Raw genomic sequence first — 21,841 nt, 5'->3', positions numbered from 1 at the left:
GACTAGTGATAAAAAACAGTAAGTTTTCCTTCATAAAGACAACCTGGAGCTGTTGATACCATTCTTGTAAATTAATGCCATCAACCCTTAGTTTTGGGAAGTCACTGGGTAAATTTCCGACATTATTGGGTCCATTACTTACAACCTGAGGTAGTCCGTGGTCTCGTAAATGCAGAAAATTGCAAAACGGCATGGGGATGCTCGCTACGAGTCTGCATGATCTTCTCTCCTGTTCATGTCTTCCCGGATCGTCAGCGTAGTTTCGCGCATGCGCGTTGCCCATTTCTTCTTCGGCGTCGTCGTGGAAGGTTCTCCTCATTGCGGCTTGCTCGCTCTGTTCTTCTTCAGATGAGTCGGTCTCAGGTTCGACTTTGGGGGTTCTGGCGACGGTGGCTGTTCTTCCTCTTCTATTGAAAGCGTTGGTGCTTGCTTCGGTCTGCGGCGTAGGGCGGTATCGGCAGGGCTCTCTGGGTTCCGGCGTCAGCGCTCTAGTAGTCAGGATGGGAGCGGGCAGGTCTTGAGGCATTGGCTTGCTCGTTCGCTTTTTTGGTGTCTTTTTTGTAATTTTCAGTTTTGGCCCAAATGCAGCAAAGAGCGTTTTCATCGCTGATTTTATTTGGTGTTTTGTTGGATCTTCCTCGCTTTCTGGTTCTGATTCTTCTGAGGTGTTTGAATCTTCCTTTTCGTTTTCGTTGTCCGATAATATTTTTCGCGCCAGAAATTTTGAATTGAGCTTGCTGATTGGCTCTTCTTCGTTCATCTTGGAGGCCGGTTGAAACCAAGATGGCTGCCATTCAAATTTTTGCGTGGGATCATCGTTTTTCTTCTTTGTAATGATTTTCTCCGCAGTCATATTACTCACTATTTTTGGATCTTTGGGTTTTTCATTGGTGATGTTTTTCTCTCTCGCTGCTCCGCTGTTCTTTAGCATATCTTGGAGGTTCGCGATGAGGCTTTCATCATTCTTCTGGCTTTTTAATAGTTTTAATATCTCTGACCTGAGTTCGTTATTTTCTATTTCGATTTCCTCCTGGTCATCAATTATTTCTTCGTCTTCAGTGGTGTATTCTTCGGATTCTCTCGAAATTGCATTCGTGGATTCGTTGATTATTTCTTGTTCCGTTTCCATTTCTTTGCTGTAGGCCCTGGTGTTGGGCCTATCTTTCTTAGACATTTTAAAGCTTTTTATTGAGTCAATTAACCATCCTCTGCTACCAGTTTGTTGCAATATTTTCAGGATCAGACTCAATAAGATCAACGAGAGTTAAAGATTTAACTATATATTCTTTTATTTACATTAGGCATTCTATATTCACTGAATATTCACAGATAGAAGCAAGGGAAATGGTGTAGGTGGCTCCTTATATATACAATGGGTGGAGCTATATGTGGGAGTGGTGAATTATGAATACATTAAGAAGTGAAGAATAAGTTAACCCCTGATACCCTGTCTGTACACTATTTACACATTGGAGAATAAGGCATTTATATCTGACAGTTTGAATTAATTTTCTGTAAATTCCAAGAATAGGACAAGAACCAAGAGGTGGAAGAGATAAAGAATAATTTCCTGTTTGTAACAGCTGTTAAGTACTGAAACAGGCTGTCTCCTGAAGTTGTGGGTGTTACAGTACTAAAATTATTAAACAAGGGTGGGATAGGCATTTATCTGGGAAATACAAGGATTACTGCCAAGGCAAAATGTGCCTTCAAGTTCCTATTCAAGATTTTATATATTTATTTTAGAATGATTCCTACTGAACGTAGAGAGGGTATACTTTTGAGTGAACATACTGCTCCTACCTTTCTGTGAATTAAAACTGGTCACCTAACAGGGGACATAAAATTGAATAACTATTATATCTACAGTATGTATAATATGAAGAGCCACTTTAAGATTGTATAGCTTCTCCAAAAATTATTGTCTGTATATGAAAGTATCTCTTTAATTTCATTTATAGTATTCATTATCACCTGTTTCACTGGTGAATTAGTTAATGTTGTCAAAATGCTCATGTATTATATTACCAACACTCCATTTCATAAGAACAGTAATATAGCTTAATTCATCACTGTCACTTCAGGCAATGTTCTGTAGCAAATTTGACCAGCAAAATGAAAGGCAGTAGAGATATGAGAGAATGGGGTTGAAATTTCAAGCATTACTGAAACTGTCTTTCTTAACAAGATTCTTTCATGAATTAATGATATTACCCTTTTGCATTGTTAGAGCCACATTTAGACAAGCAGGTTATGCTTTCTTTAAAATCACTCATGTGCAGGTAGAATTAGGAAAAGTTTTATCAAACTTTTTTTTTCTATGCATAAAAATAAGCACGTTCCCATTATGCTTTCCTTTTTTGGATTAGCCACTGCATAATGGCCTTATAGCACTCCCTTTGAAAGAAGATTCTATCATATTAAATACTAGTTTTATTGGAATAAGGGGATTAAATTAGTTGTGATGATTATTATGGTTACTCATACAGTCAGAAAAATATTTAAACTAGATTTGCCATTTTTACCCATATACTGGGTCCTTGGATAAGCAGATGTTGTCTGGGTCTGTTAAAGATATTGTCACCAACGTGTGTCAGGTAGTCTGGTTGGAAGCATTACTGCTTCAGACAGGAAGGTGGTGCAGAGAGTGGTGAGGATGTCAGAGAACATTATTGGCAGTTCACTTCAGTTCTATCCAGAACATAACATATAAGCATTGCTTGAGCAGGGTCCACAGTATTGTCTGGGATACCACACATTCTCTTCATGACCTGTTTTTCTTGTTACTTTCTGGGAGGAGGCTTCGTGGTATCTGAAGCAGATCACAGTTTTGTTCCATATAGTATTAACCTTGTGAACTCTCAAGCTTCCTCTTTTTAATATGTATTCAAGATGGACAGTGATTAATATATATATATATATATCTCAATTTTCTTACTTTTTTGTAGCTCCAGTTCAGTAGAATCTCATCTACTCGGTTCTGGGCTTTTTTCTTTTCTAACACCTAGCAAGCTCTCACTGCTAGGTGGGAGACCTAAATAGAGCTAGAAATGGATCTATTTAGGTCTCCCACCTAGCAGTAAGAGCTTGCTAGGTGTTAGAAAAGAAAAAAGCCCAGAACTGAGTAGATGAGATTCTACTGAGCTGGAGCTACAAAAAAACCTTGGCTACGTAGGGAAAACCTGGCTAGAAGAAAAACACACACACACACACACACACACACACACACACACACACACACACACATATATATATATATATATATATATGTATGTATGTATGTATGTATGTATGTGTGTATATATATGTGTGTGTGTGTGTGTGTGTGTGTGTGTATACACCTCTGTGTATGTGTACACTTTTGAGAGCAGGCAACAGAATTTCATTTTTAATGTGTGCCAGTGTGCCCACAGTAAAAAATGACAACAAAGCTTATCTAACTCTTCTAACTAAAGCTGCCTTTTGCAATTGACTGATGGTGATTTTGTCAATTGTGATGGTGTTAAAGTGGTGTTTCAAATTTTGTATTTTGTATTTTTTTTGTATTTTAATTTGATTTATATGCCGCCCTTCTCCGGAGACTCAGGGCGGCTTACAATGTGCTAAGCAATAGCCTTCATCCTTTTGTATATTTATACAAAGTCAGCTTATTGCCCCCACAATTGGGTCCTCAATTTACCTACCTTAGAAAGGATGGAAGGCTGAGTCAACCTTGAGCCTGGCGACATTCGAACCTGCAGTAATTGCAGGCAGCTGGTCTTAATAATAGGGTGCTTTAGACCACTGTACTACCAATGTTTTGCTATTGCACACAAGGTGCCTATTACTATTGGTAACTATCTTTGCTTTCTTTTGCCACAGTCATTCTATTTCTATGTGCAGATCTTTGTGTGTTTTTTTTTATTTTCTTCTGTTCTTTGTTTTCTATTCTGTTGTGTCTAGGTCCTGCCACATCCACTAGCCAGGTTTTTTTTAATTGTTAAGTCTAGGCTGTAATGCTTGAATTATAAAGTCCCAGAGTATTTTAGCTTCTTCATTTTCCATTACTTATATTTTTTTAATTATTTATCTTATTTAGCGGCTACCCATCTCGCTCATAAAGCAACTTTGTCCATTACATGGTGTGATTAGTTCTTGCTTCTTGCACCCAGGGCACCTGTTACTATTGGTACTAATTATTACTATTGATACCCTGTTTCCCCCAAAATAAGACATCCCCTGATAATAAGCCTAATCGGGCTTTTGAGCGCATGGCAATAAGGCCAAGAGCTTATTTCAGGGTTCAAAAAAATTTAAGACAGGGTCTTATTTTCAGGAAAACACGGTACTATCTTTGCTTTCTTTTGCCACACTCGTTTAATTTCTATTTCCATGTCTTTGTACTTTACCTTCTTCAGTTCTTTCTTTATTCTGCTGTCTCCAGGTACTCCACATTCACTATCAAACTTTTTTTTGTCTTTCTTACCGACAGTTGTTAAGTCTGGGGTATTATGAGGCAGGCACCCATCTGTTGAATTCTAAAGTCCCAGAATACTTTTAACTTCTTCATTTTCTATTAGTTTCTCTAATAGTTCTCACCAGTTCTTACTTGCAGGCAAATGGTGTTTCTTGCTGATCTTCCAATCACCATTATTGCTACTTTTGCATGCCATTATTTGCAGCCAGTCTGTGACATTTTCTTGCAGCAGCTAACTAGGTAGTCCACTGTGTCTTCGGCTTATTTGCAAAGGTGTTACTTGTTATATGTTGCTGTCTTCTCAATTCTGGCTTTGTATGCATTTGTTCTTAAAGCTCCGTCTTGTGTAACCAGAATTAGTCCTTCTGTCTCTTTCTTCATATTTCCTGCCCTTAGCCATTTCAGGTCTTGTTCTTATTTGCTTTGCCTACTATTTTTTTAATGTACTGTGTAGTACTTTTAGTAATACAAATCAAGGACATAAATAGATTTTTTAAAGAACTTATTAGCTTTTGAAAATAAACAATTCTTTCTATAAACATGTTTCTTTTAATATCAATGTCGAGCATCCAGCACCCCTCGACACAGAAAGACATGGGGGAAACAGCAGGGAATAGAACCGGCAAGAAAACCTGACCTGGCAATGAAACATGCCACCCACGTTACTGCCCAGCATGGGTGATGGTGGTGGAAACAATAGGGTGTGGTTAGGACGTTAATGCACAATAGGTGGTGGTGGGCATGGCAGGGACTCTGCAGGGCTAGGTGCGGTCAGACCGGACATATCTAATGACATCATACAGCCGCGACTGCGATGGGGAGCAGGCGGTGGATTCAAAGCCTCAGGGGTCAGTCCTCTCGCCCCTCCTGTTCAACATTTATGGGAAGCCGCTGGGTGAGATCATCCGTGGCTTTGGGGTGAGATACCACCAGTACACTGATGACACCCAGCTGTACATCTCCACCCCAGGCCACCCCAACGATGCCCTTGAAGTGATGTCCCAGTGCCTGGAGGCTGTGCAGATCTGGATGGGGAGGAACAGACTCAAGCTCAACCCTTCCAAGACTGAGTGGCTGTGGTTCCCGACATCCCGATATAGTCAGTTGACTCCATCACTGACTATTGGGGGTGAATCTTTGGCCTCCACAGAGAGGGCTCGCAATCTGGGAGTCCTCCTGGATATGCAGCTGTCCTTGGAGGAACATCTGACGGCTGTAACCAGGGGGACCTTTTGTCAGGTTTGCTTGATTCGCCAGTTGCGGCCCTTTCTTGATCGGGATTCCCTGTGCACAGTCACTCATGCCCTCGTCACCTCTCGCCTTGACTACTGCAACGCTCTCTACATGGGGCTTCCCTTGAAGAGCACCCAGAGGCTCCAACTGGTCCAGAACGCAGCAGCGCGGGTAGTGATGGGAACAGCATGGCGCTCCCATGTAACACCGCTCCTGCGTGAGCTGCACTGGCTCCCTGTGGTCTTCCGGGTGCACTTCAAGGTGTTGGTTATCACCTTTAAAGCGCTCCATGGCATAGGACCTAGATATCTTCGAGACCGCCTGCTGCCACCGACAACCTCCCATCGACCTGTGCGCTCCCACAGAGAGGGCCTCCTTGCGGTGCCATCAGCCAAACAGTGCAGGCTGGTGACTCCTAGGGGGAGGGCCTTCTCTGTGGGGGCACCTACCCTCTGGAATCAGTTGCCCCCAGAGATAAGGAGAATCCATGACTTCAGTGCCTTCCGCCGTGCCCTTAAAACCTTCTTTTTCCAGCAAGCCGGGCTGGCCTAATTTTTTAAGTGTTTTTAATTGTTTTGTTTATCGTTTTTAATTAATGGGGCCAAATTTATATATATCTTTTAACTGTATTTTAATATTTGTATTTGATGTTTTTATTTGGCTGTTCACCACCCTGAGTCCTCAGGGAGAAGGGCGGTATATAAATTTAAAAATTAAAAAAAATTAAAAATTAAAAATCACATCACAGCTGCTGAACGCTGAGCGCAGCTGAATAAGATGAAACAATCAGTGATTGGCGGTGATGGCTTGAGAGGAACTATAAAGCGGGGCAGGATGACTGATCGCTTAGCTCCAACTTTAATCCGCTTCAGCGGGTCCGGCAGTTACTAGATTTTGACAAACATCCCTTGTGTCATGGTTACTCAGTCCGGAACAAGCACAAGCAAGCAAGAATTGCCGACAATCAAAACAAATTGGTGGAAAGGACTACAACTAGGACCACAACTGTGACAGTATGTGTGTTTCACTTGTTATTATTGTTTATTACATACAAAAAGAGTATTTTAATTTATTTGGGCTATTCACTTTCTGCTTTTTAATATTTAATGTAAATTGCAGTTTTAATACGTGATCCTCAATTAATGACCAGTTGTTTTATGTTCATTCAAAGTTACAATGGCCAGGCAACAGGAATGGCTGATTGTAAATGATCACTCCACCACCATTACCCTACTGTCACGTGACTGCTTAAGGCTATGGCATTAATGCCACTACATTTGCTTAAGGATCACTAAAAAAAAGACCAGAAATTTACTTCCAATCGTGTGAGTGCCTCAATTTATGACTGTAATAAATTATGACCCTAATTCTGAGCTCAATTATAGTTGTAAGTCAAGAACTATCTGTACAGTTATAAGCGCATATAAAAATGGAAACAATACTGTCAACACCCATTTAATAAAACTGATGTAGCTACATTTTGTCCATAGTTTTGTACAAAATCCTTTGCATTCTTCTTTTCCAGCATCGGAGATTTTATGTTCAGTTCTGTGTGGAATCTTATTTGCTTTCTCCCTTGTTATCTCTTGAACTTAGCCTGATATAATGTTCTTTTTATTTTTCTGTCCAGCGTTTCTGATGTCTACTAATGCATAGTGGTAAAAAATTGCACAAAAAAGGATCTTGATACTCAATTTACATTTGCTTTATACACTTCTATCAATGCAGACTGGGCACCAATTTCTGTGTGAAACTTCACAGAAAAAAAAGGTGTTGGTGGTTATTTCTGACAGCTCATGTAAGGCAAGAGCTAAATGTATGAGCCTTAGATTCAATTTTAACTTTATCATGAACTCATTAAAAGCCTTAGACAAACAATATACTCTTAACATTTAGTTACCATATCTGAAATAAGGGAGTTGTATGAATATATGTGTTTAACATTGATTCATTTTACAAAATTCCTTTAAGTATTACAGTTAATCCAAACCTGAAAGCAGGAATAAGCAAAGTAAGATAGGGGAATTATGTTTTTCTTCTGGAATGCTATGTTTATCCTGTGGAATGCACTAATCTGAGAATTCTGGAGGTGGTTTTTACTATAATTATTTATACTTCCAGATAACATGTTGCGATGTGATCACATCACATTTATATTTACTATATTGGACAGGTCTTTATCGTACATGTGATTGATTCTGACGAAAAGGAAGAAAAGTGATTGTAGCAAATGGTATGCACAGTTCTCGGTTCAAAGCATGAAAATTAAAAACAGAAGAAAAGATTGCCTAAAGCATTGGTTTTGTTTTGGAAACAAGAAGCACAATCCTCTGGAAAAATAGGGAGGATCAAAGTTAGACGCTGTCCCAAAAGCAAACTGTTCACTTCACTATGGGAAAAACATGGTTGCAACATTCAAAAACTGTTCAGAAGCCCCGGACAAGTTCCAGCACATTGTTCCAAGCTAATTGAAATTATTTTTCATTCAGAATCAAAGCCTGGGCTTTCTTAACACCCTTCCAAGTCATTATATCCACTTAGCTTAATTATGCAAAATCACACAAGTTGCTTATTGCCTTCAAAGATACAAGAAGAATGGGACAAATGTTGACTTCTTGATATCAATAGGAATTTTTTTTTTTTGGAGGGAAGGGATTGGGTCACTTTAAAAAAAGGATACAAATTCTAATTATTTTAATGGGACTTTTTAAATATGTCCTTTCCAACACATACATAATATGAATATGTGGGGATGTTATATACTAAATTTCTGCTCTTGGCCAGGGACTGAAGATCTTTAAGGCCCACCTTTTGCAAATTAAGACTGTAAGTAATTTTGGTCCATATGGATACAACCAGAGGTGGGTTTCAGCAGGTTCTGCCCAGTTCTGGAGAACCGGTAGCGAAAAATTTGAGTAGTTCGGAGAACCGGTAGTAAAAATTCTGACTGGCCCCACCCCCAACTATTCTCTGCCTCCCAAATCCCAGCTGATAAGAGAGGAAATGGGGATTTTGCAGTAAGCTTCCCCTGGACTGGGGAGGGAATGGAGATTTTACAGTATCGTTCCCCTGAAGTGGGGTGGGAATGGAGATTTTATAGTATCCTTCCCCTGCCATACCCACCAAGCCACACCCACCAAGCCATGCCCACAAAGCCACATCCACAGTAAAAAAATTTGAAACCCACCACTGGATACAACTGAATGCAAGTAAAGCATTAAGACTGAAAGGCCTTTTGTCTGATAAATCATTGCCTGGAATCCTTTTCAAATTTAAGAATAGGAAGCAATGCAAGTTCTCACCTTTTCTTGTAATGGGGAAAATGATAACAACAACAAATAGCTACAGTAAAAATTTTAGCAGTTTCCTCAGAAGGGGATGTGTTCACCTCTATATCTTTCTGTTGTGACTGCAAGTAGTGATGACCATATGTTCATTGATTTTGCATTGCAGGAGACTTCTTAAAAAACACACAAACAAAATCACAATATTTTCAGCAACTATCCTCCATTTCTTGCCTTAGGTAAGAACCAGATTTAAAAAAATGACGATTTCCCTACATCAAGGGTAGGTAATTTATATTGCTCACTCACATCCTTATAAACTTGAGCCACCATCCCCTGGCTCATGCTGCAGAAGCATTTCAGTAGCAAAATAGAAAGGGTGGGTGAGATGCAGTATTGGCCAAGTATTTTCCATATAAAGAAAAATTTAAAAACATCTCAACAAAATTCAAAAGATCCATTTTCCTCCACCCACTGTGTTGTTATTACTGTATCTTCATAATATTCTTCAGTGCTCTGAAGGAAGCATACTAAAGGGTATACCTGCTTTATGTCAGTAACTCTCAAATGATATTGCCTCTTGTTGACACACATATTTTTAGCACTAATGTACATAGAAGGAAAATCACATGACTTCCATTTATAAGTAGTCCTCGCTTAAGGACCAGTAAACAACCATTCAAACAACCATAATCACATTTTGGGTTCCCAGCAACAGGCTCACATTTATGGCCATTTGCAGCATCCCATGGTCACATGACTGGGATTTTTGTCAGTTTTTGCTTGTTTCCAGTGTTTACTTTTGATCTTCGGCAGGGCGGGGGGAAAACCGCTCATTGGCGAAAATGGACCCATTTAATGACTGTGGTGTTTGCTTAATGATTGCAGACTTTACTTAATGACCACCACAAAAAAGATTGGAAAATCAGGCTCGATCATGTGTGACCCGCTTAATGACTGCCATGATTTAAGACTGTAATTTCAGGCTCAATTACAGTTGAAAATCAAGGGCTACCTGTAATGCAACATGCACAAGCAAGTATGTGCTCTGTCAATGTGTATAGGACTATTATGCATAGTTAGACTTCTCTGGTCATGAACTAAGTAGAATGATAAAACTTTCCCATTATTCCAAGTTTGGTCCAGAGAGATTTATTTCCTTCTTCCTGAATCTCACAGACCTGACAGGCAAGTGAGAGAAACTTTGCTTCATTTTCATTATTCCCTGGATGTTCGGGTCTGTCTCTGCCTCCATTCACATTGTGACCAGCCTGGGCTATTTAACAACAAATACTAACAAACCATTAGCCTCACAAAGCAAGGCTTGCAGTCCTGGTGTATAATTAAACACTCTAACCCAGCTTGATCCAGATTCAGTAGCAAGTGCATTCCAAGTAAATAATAAGAATTTACATGTGAGCTAGGGTCATGCAAATATGGGTTTTAGATAAACTCTAAAGGGCCCAGTGCTGAAGGCAGATACTGAGATTCAAGATGTGTCTTCACACTGGTCCTATGAAATGTTCAACTGAATCTGACTAGATGTAAAAAGTAATGTTTTCATGGTATGTATATAATGGTATATATTGATTTTTTTAGTTGACTTTAATATTGTTTTCTGATTGACATTTGCCTTCCAATTTACTATCCAGAAATGAAATATGTGTAGTAGCAAAATGGAAAGGAGCAAATTGGTATCACTCAAAAGTTGGCACCATCTCTTTTCACTAGCTAAGTGGGTTGGGATTAATAACAACTAAAGCTCAGAACAGAAGGATTTGCATACTGCAGCAGAATATGTATGTAGAAGAGGCGCATAGAGAATCAATCTGTACATTCGGCTCATAAATAATATCTTTAAAACAATGAGGATAGGCCAGACTTGAATAAAAGTTGGTTCCTATAGCCAGCATGTCAGTCAACACCAACATTTATTTAAACATGAATTATTCTTCAAAAATATTTTCAACCTGCAAATCTTTGCTGATTCTTCCACCAAGGAAAAAAAAATGTCTTACAGTCTGGATAGATAAGATTTATTACATTTAAACTGCTTAATTACATGACCATCTCACTTGTTATGTCTTTTTAATGAAACTTCTGGATCTAAATGGTTTAATTCAATAGTGCTAATTCAACTGCTGTTAACTTGTAAAATATATGCTTATTTTTCCAGTGGGATTTTTTGAAGAGGGACAATTAATAGTTAAAAAAACCCCTGACATTTATCTAGTAATATATTTTGTGAACTTGTTCATGTTCCGCAGAGAATTTATAATCTATAAAAATATAAAAGCATTTCTTTTAATTGTGATTATGCAACTTAAAATTAAAAAGGAGTCTGACATTTATCAGGAGTCTGTCTAATTCCAAATGCAGTTTTCAGATATGTTCAGAGCTAGAAGGTAACTTAACTGAAGATTAGATATGCAAGTACCAGAGGTTAAACCTTAAACATTTTTTCCAATAAAAAATGAATATTACTATGTACTAATGATGTTATCTAGGTAGGGTAATAAAATGTCTGCAACAAAATGATCAAGAACACCAAGAACCCATCAAATTGATTTTTGTTTGCAACTAAACCAATTATCATCACCATACTATTATCTGTATTATTTTCAATAATATCATGATCATTACTACTATCAGTATTATTATTGACTTCTGTGCCAGACATATTATCATCATCGGTAATCTAACAGAATAATTTTAAAATTCAATTTAAAATTGCAGTACTGTATTTCTATATAACTCCTTATCTATTTATGCATAAGTAAAAACTCTGCAAAGCTGAAAAGAGGAAGCAGATTAAATAAAATAAGTGTGATTCATTCATTTACAGTATTTATATACTTTCATACTATAAAAATTCAAAGCACTTTAGGACAAATTAATTTTTATTGTTTTGGGGGTGGGTTCATTTACTGCTCATTGTTTGGGGTTGGGGATTTCATTGTTTGGGGAGGTGGGGTTCATTTATTTTTACCTTCAAACTATGAAATTGTAATATTCAGTGGAAGGTCAGATCAACTATCAGATTGATACTGGTTGAACAAAAAGCCTTAGGGGCACATGGAGTGTTGTGGATTGCTCATTTTTTTGTACATGCCATTATTTCAAGGTAGTATTTAAGGTTTGCTGCAAACATTTAATTAAAAAAAAGTCTACAAGCATTTTGGAGAGATTAGCAACATTCACAGAAGACCTATTTATATGTGTTTCTTCATGGGATATCTATTAGTAATGCTATTTGTATTTTCAAGATACTACAACAACCATTATCACATATCAGAATTAGTCACACATAGAAATTGTATCTTGCATATCCAGTTCAGATACTGACATTCCCAAAAACAAACACATGGGACCTCTCAAGTATTTGGAGTGGAACTAAAATAAGGTCTCAAAAATATTAATGTGAGAATTTCTACTCCTCCATATTTGTATGGCGAATCTATATCCATTTGGATTTTGTAGGAATATTCCAACTGTGGTTTCTTTCTTGGTATCTTCTTGGTGCTTTTATTTAAAATTGTTTTCTCCTTTTATCAAGTTTAAGCTTGACTTCTACCATATAATTTGCAAGGCCATTATTTGCAATAATGAGTGGAAAAATAAATCCAGATTGAATGAATAGCTGTAGTTCCACTTATACAATTTGAATTAATATTGAATAACTGCAATGAACAATGATTAAATCCACGTAACCTGATTCTTCCCTATTATATCTAATTATCATACATATGTAGGTCTCCAAATAGTCTGTACTCTGTCAAAGTGGAGACAGAGTTTTTATGTCAGGCTTATGCATATGCAATGCTACTTTGCAATAAATAGTCATAAATAGCAAAAAATAGTGATTAGTATCATAGTATCTTCACCTTTCATGAAGTAAAATATAGAGTCTATACCTGTTTGTTCAAATGTTTTATTCCTAAAAGCCTGGCAAAAAAATTCAAACACTGAAATTTAGGAATGGCCCCAAAATATATTTTAAATCACAACTGTATAAATAGTTCCTCAAACTTGCCATGACATTTTTGAGGACATAATTCTGGTCTCAAGTATTTTGAAAAATAATTGGTTAAAACACATTTAATTTTATAAAATATTGTTGACATTTAGTTTGTCTAAATGACTTTCCTCTGACTTGAGTTTACAATGAATGAAATGGTTCTTGGATTGGGTTCTTGGATACTCGGATGGGTTAATCTTAATTTTCACTACTTGGTTAAAATTGCCAAAATTGTCACATTTATATTTATGGATTTTCCCCCATTGCTTAAATATAATCCATTTAATTGTACTATAATTTCCCCTGACATGATTTTATTCACTTATTTTGACATTTCTATTGACATGAACTGGAACTATTTTGCCATCTACATGCATATCTTAATGAAATCTTAGCAGAATCTACCATTAGTAATGTCATTTTATAATTAAGAATGCCATAACCAATTTTCTTTTCAAACTGACACAGCTATTCCAAAACTGGTTGAGGTACATAAGCATTAGTATGCTTTTAATTTAAAAGTTATTTAAGCTTATATCCAACACACACATTTATTTATTTATTCAATTTTTATAGCTTCCCAACAGCACCAAATGACTCGGATTTGTATTAATATCACTTCTATTACCTGATAAAAAACTGTTTAGCATGTTTAGCATGGAAACGGTAAATTAAATTCAGTACTTGAATAATAAATGTAAAAGTGGATCATACATATACCACATCCAGTTAATATGTAAGAATAGCACTGTCCTTTGAGTATTTCAAGCTAAGAGAACTGGTGAATATTTCCAAGCTTTTAAAAGCTGGTCCTGTACAAATATATTGCAATTGTTTGTAATTGTTCTGTTTCAGATCTACCAACATAAACAGTATTATTATTAGAAGAATAAACCTATTCCTTCCATTCTATATTTAGGCTGTTTCTATTATGTTTCTGCACTTCTTCTGCGGAAAAATAAATGTCAGACATTCATTCTTCAAGTGTTTGTGTCATTGAGGGAGCTTGATAAATGTTTAAGGAATACAAGGTGTTTTGAAGAGTTGTTAGAAGACCACTGATAGTGTAAGAGTTTGGCATTATTTACTAGTGATTTATAGTGCTATTCAGCACCATTATTCAATGCTAGGTATAGAGTGAACTCTTTATTTAATGTAACAACAGCTATAAAATATATATCTGTTCCATTGAATCATCATAGATACATTGGACATTGAGCAAGAACTTTTGGCAATCCACAAAAAGTCTACAATATTTTTTTTTTTTTAAAAAATGATAAGCTTTTCCACTTGTCATAATGTGATTTCTGATAGCTGACATATAGGAAGAAAAGGTTATGTTGCAAAATGTAATAAGACAGACTTTTAAGTTATTTATTGATTTGAAAATCAATAAATTTATTGATTTATTCATATATTCTAGACATTCTAGTTATTTTAAAAAGTGGATGATAAATAAGAAAAACACAGACATACAGATACAGGTAGTCCTCAACGTATGACCACAATTGAGCTCCAAGAGTGCCTTGTATTTGTTTGTTTGTTTGTTTGTTTGTTTATAATAAAAGTTTGCTAGAATTCATTATTGGAATGCTTCAGTTGATCAAAGACATGATAGACAATGGAAGTGAATATTAATAAATATTAATAAATCCATCTGTGGGCTATCTTGGTAATGCAAGGTTGCAATTTAGAGAACGTAAAAGGTGAATATAGATAAAGAAAGAAAGAAAGGAAATTTTATATGTCTGTAGAAATTCTCAGTCATCCAGGTCATGCTTGTCCTAAAGGTGCTTTTTCAGGCAGCAACTGAACTTCGTGTTTTTTCTTTTGAAGACATTTCATTTCTCATCCAAGAAGCTTCTTCAGCTCTGACAGGATAGTGGGGAATGGAAGGATTTATATTCCTTGCAGACAGCTGGTCATTTGCATCCTTTTAGAAGGTTGTTGAAGCACTAGGAGGTTTATCTGTGTCCTCAGGGTCACCTTCTGGTTCCTGTAGTCTACAATTTTTCTCTGGAAATCCATTCCTACTCCCACGCCATTCAAAAGGTGTTGATCCCAAATTTTATAGCTAAAAGTCTGTAGAGATTCTCAGTCAAATTTTATATGGTTTCAAAATTAAAAATGGGGAGGAACAGACTCAGGCTCAACCCATCCAAGACCGAGTGGCTGTGGTTTCCGACGTCCCGATATAGTCAGTTGGTGCCATCACTGACTATTGGGGATGAGTTATTGCCCCCCACGGAGAGGGTTCGCAACTTAGGTGTCCTCTTGGACTCACGGCTGTCTTTAGAAGAACACTTGACGGCTGTGGCCGGGAGGTCTTTTTATCAGGTTCGCCTGATTCGCCAGTTGCGTCCCTTTCTGGATCGGGACTCGTTAAATACAGTCACTCATGCCCTCGTCACTTCACGCCTGGACTACTGTAATGCTCTCTACATGGGGCTCCCCTTGAGGAGCACCCGGAGGCTCCAGCTGGTCCAGAATGCGGCCGCACGGGTAGTTATGGGAGCAGCATGGCGCTCCCATGTGGCTCCCCTCCTGCACGAGCTGCACTGGCTCCCTGTGGTCTTCCGGGTGCGCTTCAAAGTCTTAGTTACCACCTTTAGAGCGCTCCATGGCTTAGGACCGGGGTACTTACGAGACCGCCTTCTGCCACCAATAGCCTCTCACCGCCCAGTACGCTCCCATAGAGAGGGGCTTCTCAGGGTGCCGTCAGCCAAACAGTGTCGACTGGCGGCCCCCAGGGGGAGAGCCTTTTCTGTGAGGGCACCCACCATCTGGAACGAGCTCCCCCCAAAGATACAGAAGATTCCGGATCTGCGCACTTTCCGCCGTGCCCTCAAAACATTCCTGTTTCAGCAGGCCGGCCTGGCCTAACTTTCCCTTTATATTGCTTTTGATTTTATTTTAAACTGGGATGTCTTGAATTATCTAGGACCAGAGTGTTTAGTATATTTTAATTGGTTTTTTATTAACGTTTGTATTACATGTATTTTTATCGTTCGCTGTTCACCGCCCTGAGTCCCTCAGGAATAGGGGGGTATATAAATTTAATAAATAAATAAATAAATAAATAAATAAAAGAAAGGGGGAAATTGCAATACATCTAAGGTGAAATTAACCAATTTATATAGATATATAATATGTGACCGCTGTAACTATTGGAAGTTAAAATGGCACTGAAAAAAGTGACTTAATACTGTTTATCACATGTAAGACTGTTGCTGCGTCCTCATGGTTACATGATCAATATTAAATATGCTTGGCAACCGACTCATATTATCAATGGGGAAGCCAGATTCACTTAACAATTGTATTACTAACTTAACAACTGCAGTGATTCACTTAACAATTGTGGCAAGAAAGCTCTAAAATAGGGCAAAACTCACTTAACAAATGTCTCACTTAGCAACATAAGTTTTGGACTGAATTGTGGTTGTAAGTCAAGAATTGTCTCTCTATATATATATGTATACCTACACATATATACATATGTGTGTGTATGTGTATATATGTATGCAAGAAATGTCTGAATGTGGCTATACAGTAGTTTGCTGATGGAGTTGTTGAATTGAATAAATCTGATTTGCAAGAAGATATAAGTTTATAGTAAGAATCAAAAGGGAATGTATGAATTATTGAATAAGTATGTTGGAAGCAAAGATGATTTGAAAAGAGAAAAATATAGAAAAGTATTGAAATTATGTTGATAAAAGCTAAATTTAAAGCCTTTCATTATGTTGCTCCTTTCTATTTTATAGAAGCTGATATATCTGAAAAAAGAATAACACAAAGGGTATGTTTGTAGTATATGTATATGTGATTGGGCTGCAATGTCTCCTTTAGGTTTAATAAACTTGTAGCATTCTACATTATAATAATGTTGGTATGAGAATCATATAACTTTGAGAATAGTAATTTTAACAGTGAAAAATGGAGAATTAGCATAATAAGTAAGTCATTACATTTTGGGTTTGTTTATACTTCTATTACATTTCATAAAATTGTTTTAATGTATATACTGCATTATATAGGTATACCAGTTAGGAACTCGATGGCTTAACTTTCTCCATGACATCTGATGATCAAAAATAAAGCACCAAGAGAGCTTCTTGAGAATAACACTTTTCCCAGGAGTGGAGAAAATCTTTACTGTAGTCCTGAGAGCAATTACAGAACATGCTGTGGGCAGAGCTGGGATTTTTATTCTTTGGGCTCACTGCTATACACAAGCAAGAGTCTTATCTTTAAGAAACACTCTCACTTACTTTTTTTTTTTTTAATTAGCAGCTGTTTGTTTCCAAAGCATTCCTTTTTATAGCATATTTTCTGTGGCTTTATTTATTTATTGTTGTTTATTATTTATTTATTTAGCAATCTGTATAAAGAAAATCTCAAAAACTGAAATAGGTCTTCAATGTTTTTTTTTTTCAATAGCCAAGCAGGCAAGCATTACCAGAAGCTAGGAAAAAAACCCTAAATATATCTTTGTGTAGAGATTGTTATTACATTTCAAAATACAACAAAGTTTTACTGAGTTTTTAGGGGGCCAGTAGTACTAGAACCCTGACATTGATTAAAGTAGATTAAGATGTGAGAGGAAAGGAAACTAAGTGCAATAGTTCATTGTTAGTTGTTGCCATATAAACTTAAATATCATAATTTTATCATTTTATGCCACTTAAAACTCTGATATCTCATTTATGATTGATCAAAACCACTAATTATCTTTGTGAGTTGGGTTTATTTATTTATTATTTATTTATTTAATCAAACGTTGAGGCCGCCCCACTCTACAATGATTCTGGTGGCTTATAGATGTTTTAAAAATGTATAGAAAGAACACATAACAAATTGGGATAGCAGCTCACCAGCTGTAAACCACATAAAATAGGAAGAGACACTACTACTACCCTTTCCCCAAGGTCTGCAAGAAATATCCTCTTGCATTTGGAAGTTTCCATGAGTACTAATTGATCCCTCTTTAAAAGATCCTGGTTCCATCTCTGCTTTCTGACAGAAAGTTCCATTCAGCTATTACAGGTTCAGTTTATCACATCTGGCTCCTTTCTTAAGTACTGATATGTGAGTTGTTTTCAGACAGGGTCTCCAAAGTTAGACAGTGGTAAAAATACCCAAGTTAAAATAACAACTAAACAAATAATGCAACTATGGCACACAAGCATTTCATTTCTTACTTGAAGCCCAAATTCATAATTAAATGTTTCACATTTGTTGTTTTCTCAATAGAACAGACTAATCAATGCAGAATGTTCAATTGAACTCCCAAGTATTGGAGTTCAATGAAGGGGCTTGTGCATCCCAATTATGGTATGAAGTTTACCACTGCAAATTTATATGTCCAGAAGAATCAACAATCATAGACAAAGGGTCATACTAAATAGCAATAGTAGTAGCAATAGTAATTGGACTTATATACTGTTCCATAGTGCCTTAGAGCACTCTCGGAGTCATTTACAATGGCAGCATATTTCCCCCAACAATCTGGGTCTTTATTTTACCAATCTTGGAAAGATGGAATGCTGAGTCAATCCCTGTTGAGATCGAATATCAGGTTATGGGTAGAGTTAGCTTGCAGTACTGCATTCTAATCACTGTGCCAGCAAGTCTCCTGTAAACAACCACATAATATTCCGCCAAGAAAACCAAATGAAAATCATGCCTACTATAATTAAGGTGTGTCAAATTTTTCAACTTTCAATTTCCAAACATTAGGAGCGCTCAAATATTGTGATATGCCTTGGTGATTGTAAAGATATTTTGGTTACTTTGATATAATTTAATGTGCATAGTAAGTAACTACATAAATATCATAATTTTTTAACATTTTGTTTATTTCATTTAGATATGGTCACCTTTCATCTTGAAAAGAATCAATGAACTATTTAGAAAAAGCAGAGTGAAATTTGAGTACAATATTATATATGATATCACTAATTAACAATCTCTCAAGTAACCAGGCCTATGCCCAGAAGCACTTTATAAGTAATAAAATACACCTGGAAACCAACTGTCATATGATTAACTCACTACCCTGTTGCTACATTCTTGACTAGCTGTAGCTTATGAGCAGTCTCCAAGGGCAGTTCTGTGTACAGCACATTGCAATAGTCCATTCATGATTGATTAATGAAAGAATGGAAGAAATGGAATAATACCATTATTTAAAAGGGACCGTTGACATCAATGTTTGGATATTACCCACAAAATGATTAATGATCTCAATTTGAACTCAAGGCAAACCAATCATTTTTTCACATCTATCCATATTCTAATTACAGATGCAAGGGAAGGTGAAGTTGAGGAGTCCTATGATAACCTGCAGTGCCTTATTGACAGAATACTCTAAAAAGGATATCATAGTAAAATAGAAAAAAATAGCATCTGGCATAATGAGAGAATATGTACTGGATGTTCAAATGAGTATAGGAGATATAATTCTGTAAATGTTCAATGTTTATGGCAAACAACAATTTAAAGAAGAAACCAAAAACACACAACAAAAGAAAATCCTAAAAACAAAACTGTATACATGGAGATCAATAGTGGGATAACACCAAAATCAAATTGTCTATATAGTCTGCAAACAAAGGTGGAGAAGCTTTACTCAGTCACGTAAATGAATACCTGTCTACCATGTCACAAAGTCCATCTTGAAAAATTACTGGTTACACTAGAACAAAATAAATAGATCAAAAACATTTGTCTTTAGTGGTACCCCATTTAGTTTTGTGGTGAAGATAAATAATAGATTTAACAAGTTCAGTCTGATGGAGTGCCTGAAGAACTATTGACTAAAAGCTGTGACATAATTAAAAAAGAAACAAATGAAAATTGATTCAACAAGTGTCTATTTTTGTTTTAACCTTATACAAAGACTTTCATTTTATAGTTTATACAAAGGCATATAGACCACTGAGAGTTGTGAAATTTCTGGTTATCCCTTAAATTATGGGTGAATCAGGCCACTTCATCTGTCTATTGAAGAGTTTTTTGTGGTGAATCATGAGAAATACCAGATTAACAATACCACAACATCAGAACAAATGAAAAGGAAGTAAGAATTAAGAGACTTCTGTTAATATCAACAATCTCATACATGCTGATAACATTCCTTTGATGGCATGAAGAAGACTTTAAGTAATCTCTCTTTGAAGGATGAACAATAGAGTCCAAAAGCTCACCTATTGCTTCATATAAAAACACCACTAGCAGCAGCAACAACACCAGTACAATTTATGTCAAAGCCAATGAATGCAAATAAAGAAGTTTGTAATCAGGAATTATCCGCTAGGCTTAAAAATTTATAGGCACTTGTGAGCTATCCTTGTCCTAGTAAAATTGCAGACCTTTTCACACTGAATAAATTTATCATAGCAAATGATTATCTGGTCCTAAATCAAAAGTTCTTTGGCTCTACCGACAGTTCTTTAATCACTTGGAAGTGAACATTAAAAAAAAAACAGATATAAATAGGTATTATTTTGAAGGTTAGAAAAATCAAAATGACAAATTTGAAGCTATTGTTGCAACATCTGGAAGTAATGCAAGAAAGTTAAGTGACTTTGGCTGAATTGAAAATTCTTCTCTGTATTCATTATTTTAGTTTTTAACATTAGTATCCCTTAGCTATCACTACTATAATATGTAATTTAGTATTAAGCAACCCAGTGAAGCATAGCATAACCTGTCATACACTAAGTTAATAAGATATTATCTACTGAATTTGTATTTATTTTGTTTAAAGGGAAAGCCTAGCCATAGATCTAGTTTAGAAGTAATACGAGCAAGGTGAAAGTAAAATTTAATTTAATGAAGATAGCTTTCTGCTTCTAAATACCAATTGCTTGCCAAAGTTATTTCAAAATGTTTCTAAGCTAATGTTTTTCATTGTTTCACATCATTTTCTCCTTCTCTACTTTTCCTTGCTTTTCTACCGGTTGATTGCAAAAGCCATATAAACAACAGTGAAATTGTGCTTTGCATATTTCCTGAAATAAATCAGAAATTTAAATGTAAAACTATAATTGATTCAGAATAATGGTTCATTGATACTAGATAGAAAATTTTAAAATGACATCATTTAAGGCATATTTTAAAATTAATTTCTTCAGTTTATTACACAGTGGAGGACATGCACTACTAAAAATCCATTCAGCCTATTTGGACTGGTTCGTGCGAGCCGGTTGCTCCGATGATCAGCTGAGAGCAAACCAGTTTGTTCTGACAATCATGTGGGCCCGCCCACCTGCCCCTGTGCTATACTGACCTTTATTTATTTTTTTTGCAGCCCAGCTGATAGGCGTGGCAGAGCAGATTGTCACGCTTCAGCTGTTTTACCCACCGGGGCTGCAGTCAAAGGTAAGTTTTAGACCTGTTTGGAAATGAATCATGTGTTCACAGAGCATGTGCTCAGTGAATCATGTTGAGGGTAAAACTGCCCTCTGCAAAGTAGTGCAACGGATGAGACAGCAAATAGATATGTTGCTTAGCAAAACACACAGATACTTACAGACTCTGAACGTTTAAAGAAAAATAAACAGTCTTTACTTGTAGTAAAACAAACTTGGCCTCTCAAAACAAAGATAACACTTCTTCAAATAATCACGGTTCAACACAAAAACATAGTTTGCTTACAATTCCAGTTCTCTTCAGTAACACAGACACAGTTCCTTTCAGCAGTTCAACCTTCTAAAGGCTCCGCGAACACTGATGGACGCTCCTTCGAGAGCTCCAGACCCGTGATTCTGTTAGCCGCTAGAACAGCGAAAATCTGCTGTCTAGCGGCTTAAAACTCTCTCCCGACCCCCGAGCAGGGGAAGA

Source organism: Pantherophis guttatus, chromosome 5, assembly GCF_059756535.1.
Source record: "Pantherophis guttatus breed Tessera chromosome 5, ASM5975653v1, whole genome shotgun sequence".
Lineage (NCBI taxonomy): Eukaryota > Metazoa > Chordata > Lepidosauria > Squamata > Colubridae > Pantherophis > Pantherophis guttatus.
The sequence above is the reverse complement of the archived record's forward strand: the minus strand, read 5'-3'. Positions refer to the sequence as shown.